We start from the raw sequence: 9,940 nt of genomic DNA on the forward strand, positions 1-9,940 counted from the left end.
TCTTTTGCGCTAGAATTGAATAATCGAGTTGGGACCCATTAACTTTTCCTATTTTGGAGATAATCTATGCTTGTGCCAAATTTCGAGTTTCTACGACATCGGGAAGTTGGAGAATTAGTGGCGAGTCAGTCAGTCAGTGAGTCAGTGTGGGCTTTCGTCTTTATATATATACAGTGCTATAGGAAAGGGTTTCTTGCAAACTGCCATGTATGTATGCCTCTGGAAAATAGCAGGTTTGGGACTTGAGCAGGCATTAAATATAAATAGACTGCTGGTCTCCCACTACGATGACTGGAATCTGTAGTGATCCTGGCCATTTAACCCCCTCTTAGATGTCCCTGTCAATAGCAACCACAGTATCTAAGTGGTTTGGATACTGCTCTGTCAATCTATCATTTAAAGTAGAATGAGCTCTGTTAGTCTCAGGGTGAAGAACGCTCTTTTCTCCTTAGGGAGAGCAACTATATACTATAAACTAAGTGAGGAGACTCAAATGGCCACGCACGCTCCTCTGGGTAATATGCAAATAAGGGAGATGGAATAAATCCTCCACAGTGCCACCTATTGAAAGGCAGCATTCCTTCGAGTCAAAGTGGGACTTTTTATACAAGTCTTCTTACAATGACTGGGAATCAAAAGCAAAGCCAGACTCCATGTACATACAGCTGTTTCCGGGTTATTGCCCATCATCAGTGTACAGTAGGAGTCTGGCTTTTGCTAGTGAGAGGCCTGGGACAGGGGTCAGAAACGCTCTTTTCTCCTTAGGGAGAGCAACTATATACTATAAACTAAGTGAGGAGACTCAAATGGCCACGCCCGCTCCTCTGGGTAATATGCAAATAAGGGAGATGGAATAAATCCTCCACAGTGCCACCTATTGAAAGGCAGCATTCCTTCGAGTCAAAGTGGAACTTTTTATACAAGTCTTCTTACAATGACTGGGAATCAAAAGCAAAGCCAGACTCCATGTACATACAGCTGTTTCCGGGTTATTGCCCATCATCAGTGTACAGTAGGAGTCTGGCTTTTGCTAGTGAGAGGCCTGGGACAGGGGTCAGAAACGCTCTTTTCTCCTTAGGGAGAGCAACTATATACTATAAACTAAGTGAGGAGACTCAAATGGCCACGCCCGCTCCTCTGGGTAATATGCAAATAAGGGAGATGGAATAAATCCTCCACAGTGCCACCTATTGAAAGGCAGCATTCCTTCGAGTCAAAGTGGAACTTTTTATACAAGTCTTCTTACAATGACTGGGAATCAAAAGCAAAGCCAGACTCCATGTACATACAGCTGTTTCCGGGTTATTGCTCATCATCAGTGTACAGTAGGAGTCTGGCTTTTGCTAGTGAGAGGCCTGGGACAGGGGTCAGAAATGCTCTTTTCTCCTTAGGGAGAGCAACTATATACTAGAAACTAAGTGAGGAGACTCAAATGGCCACGCACGCTCCTCTGGGTAATATGCAAATAAGGGAGATGGAATAAATCCTCCACAGTGCCACCTATTGGCAATAACCCGGAAACAGCTGTATGTACATGGAGTCTGGCTTTGCTTTTGATTCCCAGTCATTGTAAGAAGACTTGTATAAAAAGTCCCACTTTGACTCGAAGGAATGCTGCCTTTCAATAGGTGGCACTGTGGAGGATTTATTCCATCTCCCTTATTTGCATATTACCCAGAGGAGCGTGAGTGGCCATTTGAGTCTCCTCACTTAGTTTATAGTATATAGTTGCTCTCCCTAAGGAGAAAAGAGCGTTTCTGACCCCTGTCCCAGGCCTCTCACTAGCAAAAGCCAGACTCCTACTGTACACTGATGATGGGCAATAACCCGGAAACAGCTGTATGTACATGGAGTCTGGCTTTGCTTTTGATTCCCAGTCATTGTAAGAAGACTTGTATAAAAAGTCCCACTTTGACTCGAAGGAATGCTGCCTTTCAATAGGTGGCACTGTGGAGGATTTATTCCATCTCCCTTATTTGCATATTACCCAGAGGAGCGTGCGTGGCCATTTGAGTCTCCTCACTTAGTTTATAGTATATAGTTGCTCTCCCTAAGGAGAAAAGAGCGTTTCTGACCCCTGTCCCAGGCCTCTCACTAGCAAAAGCCAGACTCCTACTGTACACTGATGATGGGCAATAACCCGGAAACAGCTGTATGTACATGGAGTCTGGCTTTGCTTTTGATTCCCAGTCATTGTAAGAAGACTTGTATAAAAAGTCCCACTTTGACTCGAAGGAATGCTGCCTTTCAATAGGTGGCACTGTGGAGGATTTATTCCATCTCCCTTATTTGCATATTACCCAGAGGAGCGTGCGTGGCCATTTGAGTCTCCTCACTTAGTTTATAGTATATAGTTGCTCTCCCTAAGGAGAAAAGAGCGTTTCTGACCCCTGTCCCAGGCCTCTCACTGGCAAAAGCCAGACTCCTACTGTACACTGATGATGGGCAATAACCCGGAAACAGCTGTATGTACATGGAGTCTGGCTTTGCTTTTGATTCCCAGTCATTGTAAGAAGACTTGTATAAAAAGTCCCACTTTGACTCGAAGGAATGCTGCCTTTCAATAGGTGGCACTGTGGAGGATTTATTCCATCTCCCTTATTCTCAGGGTGAAGTCACACGAACGTATATCGGCTCGGTTTTTACGCCGAGCCGATAAACGTTGTCCTCGTGTGCAGGGGGGGGGGAGAGGATGGAAGAGCCAGGAGAAGGAACTGAGCTCCCGTCCCCCTCTCCGCCCCTCTGCACTATTTGCAATGGGAAGAGGCGGGGTGGGGGCGGGGCTAAGTTCTGAGAATTAGCCCCGCCCCTGTCCCACCTCTCCCCATTGCAAATAGTGCAGAGGGGCGGAGAGGAGGCAGAGAGGGGGGCAGGAGCTCAGTTCCTGCTCCTGGCTCTTCCATCCTCCCCCCCCCCCTGCACACGAGGACAACGAATATCGGCTCGGCGTAAAAACCGAGCCGATATACGTTCGTGTGACTTCACCCTCAAACTGTAATGTCCTTTTCCTGCAGAAGGAACAGAGCTCGTCCTAAACTGCTGGGGGCTAAATTTATGAAATGTATTTATTAGTATTGTATCAGTAAATTCTTTGACATCTCTGAAGAAGACTGTAGCTTTAATAAGGCCAATATTTCATATATTTAATATGTAAACAATTTGTGATATTTCCAAGTAAAGTGTCCCAGTTCAGTTTCATAATTCAAACACTTTGAACAATCATCTTTGGGTCAAATGACTTTTTTTTAATCAAACAATTTGGTATACCGTATGTATATAGTACAATGCTTGACTAATCATGATGTAATATGCAATATGATGAGTTCAATCAGACACTAAAAACAGCCTTGAATGCAAATGGAGGGGATGAAATCTGCTGCAGATCTGCACTAATATCTGCAGCAAATCAACAAGGTCTGACCAGTCTATCCAGGTTAATCTTTCACATTTCCATGCCATTTTACTCTACATCTGATAGAGCTATTAAACACAGTAAAACGCAACATTTTACATAATTAAGAGATAATCCCTTTTCTATCTTTGCTTTATCAAGAAAAATATATATTACATGGTAAGTACTTACATAATTCTCTGTACAGTGTAGTTATACATGCAGGTTTAACCTGTAAATATCTAACTATACCATTCTCAGAAGAAGTGATGAGTCGACTTTTGAAAAGTTCAGTTCATCTGGTTCATCAAAGTTAGGTCCGAATTAGTTTGAATCGAATCAGGAGTTCACCAAAACCCCTAAAAACTGATGTACAACACTACCCAAGAGCCATAAAAGTCCTGTATGAAACTGTGAGAGTGTTTATACGGGGCTTTTATGGCTGTTAGACAGCGTTATACACTAGTGTCTAAACCACTAGCTTAATTCGGGTTTTTGCCGAACCGAACTTTCCGCAAAGTTTGACCCGAAACAGGGTTCTACTGGTTCGGTTCGCTCAAGACTACTCAGGAGCATAATTTACCCTCTATAACTCTTCATAGTAACATAGTGTAATATGTAAGGCTGAGAAAAGAAATTTGTGCAGCCAGTTCAGTCTATTATCCTGCAATGTTGATCCACAGGAGGGCAAAAAAACCATAAGATAGAAGCTAATTTTCCTCATTTTAGGATAAAACTATAACATATAACATATTTGCATTGAAGAAAGGCGTCCAACCCCTCTTAAACCCCTTTATTGAATTTGCCATAACCTTATCCTCAGGCAAAGAGTTCCCCAGTCTAACTGCTTTTAGGGTGGCTTCACACTGGCGTTGGAATCATGCGTTTTCTCTGCATTGCGATCCTGCGAGAGATCGGAAGATTATGAATCCTATGGTTCCCTACGGCTAACGTCACATCTGCGATCTTGTGATGCTTGCGATCCTGTGATCTCTACAAATCACGGCAAGTCCATTCTTTTTGCGATCTCGCCCATTGCTTTCAATGGGACCGGCGGCAGCAGCGCCAGCCCCACTGAAATCAGTGGGAGAGGATCGCGATCCTCTGCCACTGCTGTGACAGCAGTGGCAGGGTGCTCCTCAAAATGAGGATTTTCGGAGGAGGGCTTGAAATATAAGCCCTACCCGGAAAATAATCCATAACTGTAAAAGGATAAAAAATAAGAATACATCACCTTAGTAGCGCTGTCATCTCCGGCGTGTCTTCTTGCAGGTCCCCGCACTCTTCTTCTGCTTCTCTTCTGGCCTGCCGGGGATTGAAAATCCCCGCCTCCTGAAAGCTCTACCTCTGATTGGCTGAACGCTGTGACCAATTAGAAGCAGTGCTCAGCTGTCATTTAATGCTGAGGGCTGCCTCTGATTTTTTTTTTACAGTTATGGATTATTTTTGGGGTAGGGCTTATATTTTAAGCCACCCCACCCCACCCCGAAAATCATCGTCATGATCGTGTCCCATTGATTTCAATGGGGCTGGCGCCACTGCCGCTGGCCCAATTGGAGACAATGGGAGAAGAACACAATCTCCTGCTGTGGCTGTGACAGCCATAGCCAGAGATTCCTTCAGCCCTGCTGGGATAGGAGGCTGTTTCCCTGCGGAAACGCCTCGCATCCAGGGCTTCAAGAAGGATTGTGACAGCGATATCGGGCCGTCAATCACATCCTGATATCGCTCTCGCCAGTGTGCAGGAGCCCTTACAGTAAAGAACCCCCTTCCATGTTGGTGTAGAAACCTTCTTTCCTCTATGTAGTAAAGAGAACAAGCAGCATAGCCACAACTTTGTAAAAGAGTCAATGCATCCGGATGGATGCTCCTTTATTGCTTCCAAAGATATAAAAACATGCGCAACGTTTCAACCCCGCTGGGGTCTTTGTCAAGCTGACTAAAACAGGTACATACAAGGCATACCTTCTTTCCTCTAGACATAGAGGACGCTCCCTTGTTACAGTCACAGTCCTGGGTATAAACAGATGATGGGAGAGATCTCTGTATTGTCCCCTGATATTCTTATACATAGTAACTAGATCGCCCCTCAGCCGTCTTTTTTTCTAAACTAAATAATCCCAATTTCTCTGGGTATTGTAGTCTGCCCATTCCATTTATTAGCTTAGTTACCTTGTGTAATATACTTCAAAAGGCAATATCTGTCCATTAAAAAAATCATATGTGCAATAAGAAAAATATTACATTTTCCCTCAAATTTTGCCTTTAGTTTTACCGAATTCCTTCAAGCAATGATTATTCTAAAGCAGAATGATTTCTAAAGATGCAAAGAAAAAGCTATACTTGCTATTTTTTTTCCACTACACCCCCCCCCCCCAAAAAAAAAAAAGTTTTATAAGAATTAATCAATAATGTATGTTTCCTAAAATGGTGACATTGTCAAATACAATGAATCTCAACAAGCCCTTAAAGAGCTATGTAGATGGTAGACTAATGTTTTGGCCTCGGAACGTGGTGATGCAAATGTTAATAAATTCTGCCAAACATTTTGATGATTTTCCTGTTCATCGGTGTCTCTGTTGATGCTTCTTTAAACTCATTATATTGAAGGGAATCTGTCATCTCCTATAAGCGCCATAAACTTTGAAGTTTGCCTGTTCAATCCTGTAATAGAGCTCTCAAGTCAAAGAGGCTGGCCGCATGGGGCTATCCCCAGCCCACAGCTCTCTCCCTATACACAAGTAGCATGAACCTGGTGACAGGTTCCCTTTAAAGTCACTTTTGGGTTATTAGTATTCGCATCTAGGGTCATCGCAGTTGGACAGCAAATTTCTAGGTGTTTATATTTTCCCACGAGAGGACTGGATGGTCTTTTGACTAATGCATAGAGAGGATTTCATAGGCTGGGATCTGATTTTAACAGACACTCCAGGGGGAAAGTAGTATTTACATGGCAGTCATTCAAATAGATATCCATTAATGTAATACATTAACTTAGCCGCTAACTACTTTGACTGATTGGGGGGTTTCTGAACTGGAGAGCCACATCTATGATATTGGGCCTATACCAAAGAGGTATATACATTTTATTTACTGTTGACTTCTACAGTCCAACAAGTATTCCTGATTCCAGACTGAGTGCTCTGTAACACATTTTTCACACTTTCTTTGATTTAACTGGATTTCTTTCTTTTTTCAGACTTGTCCTACTTATAGATCCATTGAGCATGCTGTGTAAACCCCTGACTGACGACTTCTCTCTTCATGAAAGAATCTTTATGGCTACACACTTTGCAATGTGCTGAATGATGAAAACATAGTACATGCATTATTTGAGAATGATATGTTAAAGTAAAATACACATTCTCATCTTGTCATACAACAAAGCTGAGCAATCAGTTTCTGGTGCATAGTTGCAAGAAAAAGTAAATGAACCCTTTGTAATTTCCTGGATTTCTGCATTGATTACTAATAAAATGTAGCTTGATTGTTATCTAAATCCCAATTACAGACAACACAATCTAATTAAACTGATAATACCCAAACACTTGTACCATTCAGGTCTTTTATTAAGCACATTGAAGAAACACCTACAGTGCAGGAAGAAAAAGTTAACCCTTGAATTTAAAATCCTGTAGATTCCTTTTTAGCAGCAATCACTTCCACCAAATGTTTACTGTAGCTCCAAATAATTGCACAATGTTGAAGAGGAGTTATAGGGCATTCCTTCTTGTAAATGAATTCAAGTTCAATATTTCTAGGATGCCTTGGTTCAAAATGCTTTTCAAGTAATGCCTCAAGTCTCTGACTTGGACATTCCAAAACAGAAATCCTCCTTTTCAACCACTCTTTAGTTGAATTATTTGTGTGCTTTGGGTCATTGCCTTGTTGTGTAGTGGCTGTAGCAGTGCAGTACACAGAAGGGCCTGTAGAGGGCTAAAGACAGGACTCCTGGTGCGAGGGTTAACCAAGGGGTGGAGCAGAAACCAGATAAAAGCCAGTTCCTGCCAAAGACAGGGAGAGAGGACCAGCGCAGCATAGGAAGGTGCTGCAGGCTGGTGGCCTGAAAAGGCAAGAGTCCGATAGGGATGACGCCCCTGGACTCCCACCCAAGTTGGGGTGCGTACTGACATTATGGACATTGTGTGATTTGCTGTGCTGTGACGTGCTGTAAAATAAACACTGGCAGGAGCCAGACAAACAGATACGCTATTCCTTAGCCGTGTTTACCCGTGTGGTGCGCCATTTCTGGTATGAGAGGTCAGTGATCCCGAGGCAAGAGTACCCCCCTTGCTACATGGCCAAGAGTGAATAGGGCCCCTCCATAAGTATGAATGTGTTGTCTTGTGCAATTGTATTGTCAGTGTCTTCTATGTTTATGCATTTGATGTGTATTGCACCTCTGCAGCACTGAATGGGTTAACGTATCGGTTATGTCTGAGAAATGTTTCTTGTTGTGTGTCACAGGACCATGTTATATATATATGTATATGTTTGCAAGGTGTATGCAAGAAGTTAGTCTAAGAAAGAATGTAGTCTATGCAAGTTGGTTGGAGAGTTTGGAGTGGAATCAGCCTAAGGCTAAGTCTGAGCCTGCCTGGAGAAGAACTTTCATTAGGAGTAGGAGAAAGTGTGCCTCGTCCTGCGAGGATTCCCAAGATTGAAAAGGCAGAGTGATGGCCCGATGTCTGCCCTGGGTTTAATTCACCAGGACCCCTCGGTGCTTGGTGTGGAGTACTGAGAGAGTGAGAGGAACCACTGGGCAGTGCAGAATGCAATGCTAAAAGTGATTGCGAATTGGTAGAGAGCAAGAGAGAGAGAGAGAGAGAGAATAAGAAGTGAGTCGCCGGGAGCAGAACACCACAGATAACTGGGACTGTGGATTCTTCTAACATCCTGAGTATTCTCCCTGTCACGCCGTTATCTTTTGTTGCACCTGTGTCAGCCTGATGTTATGATGAGGTTTGGCCTGCATTCCAATTGATTCAAGTAAACAAGAACTACCGACGATTCCCGGTTTCGCTTAGAAAGTTATCCCTGTGTATAGACTCTTTTATTCTAACTTCTGGATTCACCACAGAGGACGGTACAGTGGTGTCACAAGTGACAAAAAGGACTCTAAGGTAAACCGCGTATTGTGTTTTCCCTGTGATCTTCCCCGGCAGTAACTCGGTCAGGTCACCTGCTACGCCCCGGGAAAGAGATGGTAGAGCCCTGTGACAGGGCCTCAATTTACCCCGCTATCTCCTCAGCTGTGGGCCCACTCCTGGAACACTGCAGTTGCATCTCCCAATGTTACTTCAACTTCAGTTCATGGACAACTGGCCTTATTGTCTCCTATAAAATCTTTTGATACATCTTAGAATTCATTGGTAATCAATGCAGAAATTGAGGAAATTCTAAAGGGTCCATTTACCTTTTCTTACACGGGTGGTAATAAAAGGATCATGGACTTGGAGTGCTGTTTGCGACTTTTTCTAAATATGTATGTGGCTTTATTATTATTCCCTGTCTTTTAACACTGAATGATCACTGCATTAGGAACACCTACGCCATAATTGGTCCGCCTTTTTTGGATAATCATGGTTTTCAGACATCAGGGAACAGATTGGTGGCAAACATCCTTCATAGCCAACTCGCCCCATGTCCGTTTCAGCAGCTTTAGCAGTTGGTTACATTTTGCTGATAAATGGTAACAGATCTCGCAGCCCTTTTCAGCATATACCAAACATGGTCAATGGTGTTATAGTCCGGTGAGCTTGCGGGACAAGGCAGTGTGAAGAATGTATTGTCATGTTCCTCCAACCACCCCATAGTGATCCTAGCTCGATGACACAAAGCATTGTCCTGTTGAAAGATACCACTTTAGTCAGAGAAGGTTTCCTGAAGATACCGGTGCAGATGGTCAGCTAACAGGTCCCTGTAGTACTGTATTCACCATTCAAGGATTGTGGTATGATGACCAATGGTCCTATATCATGCCAGGGACATGCTTCCCAGACCATAGCACCGCCACTATCGCCCTATTGAACCTCAACGGTATGCCCATGGGACACAGCTTAATGTTGTTTACGCCAGATGCAGACCTGGCCATCTGTATTATACAGCAGGAAATGGGTCTTGTCAAACCATCTGCCATATATCCACGGTTTACATCTTTACTAGGTCTATGCAAGGCATTGTTGGCAATGATGTGGAGTCATTAGGGGAAACCTTGTCAGTCTCTTGGCTATTGAACCCTAGTTGATGCAACATATGCCACATGGTCATTGTGGAAATTTGTCTAACTTCCCTGCTGTTGTACTGCCGAGTCAGTTGATTAACTGTGGCAGGTCATTGCTGAGATACCGAACGTGCCGCCCAAAACTCACCTCTAGGCTCAACAACATGTGGCTTGCCGCTGTATGATCTTCTGTCGGATATCTGTCCACAGCTCAACCAGTCTTGATACACTCTTGATACCGTGGTTTGGGAACATCCAATAAGTATGGCTGTTTCAGAAATACTGGTGCCATACTAATCACCAACAATCTGCCCACGGTCCAGGTC

This window comes from Eleutherodactylus coqui, chromosome 9 (assembly GCF_035609145.1).
Source record: "Eleutherodactylus coqui strain aEleCoq1 chromosome 9, aEleCoq1.hap1, whole genome shotgun sequence".
Classification (NCBI taxonomy): Eukaryota; Metazoa; Chordata; class Amphibia; order Anura; family Eleutherodactylidae; genus Eleutherodactylus; species Eleutherodactylus coqui.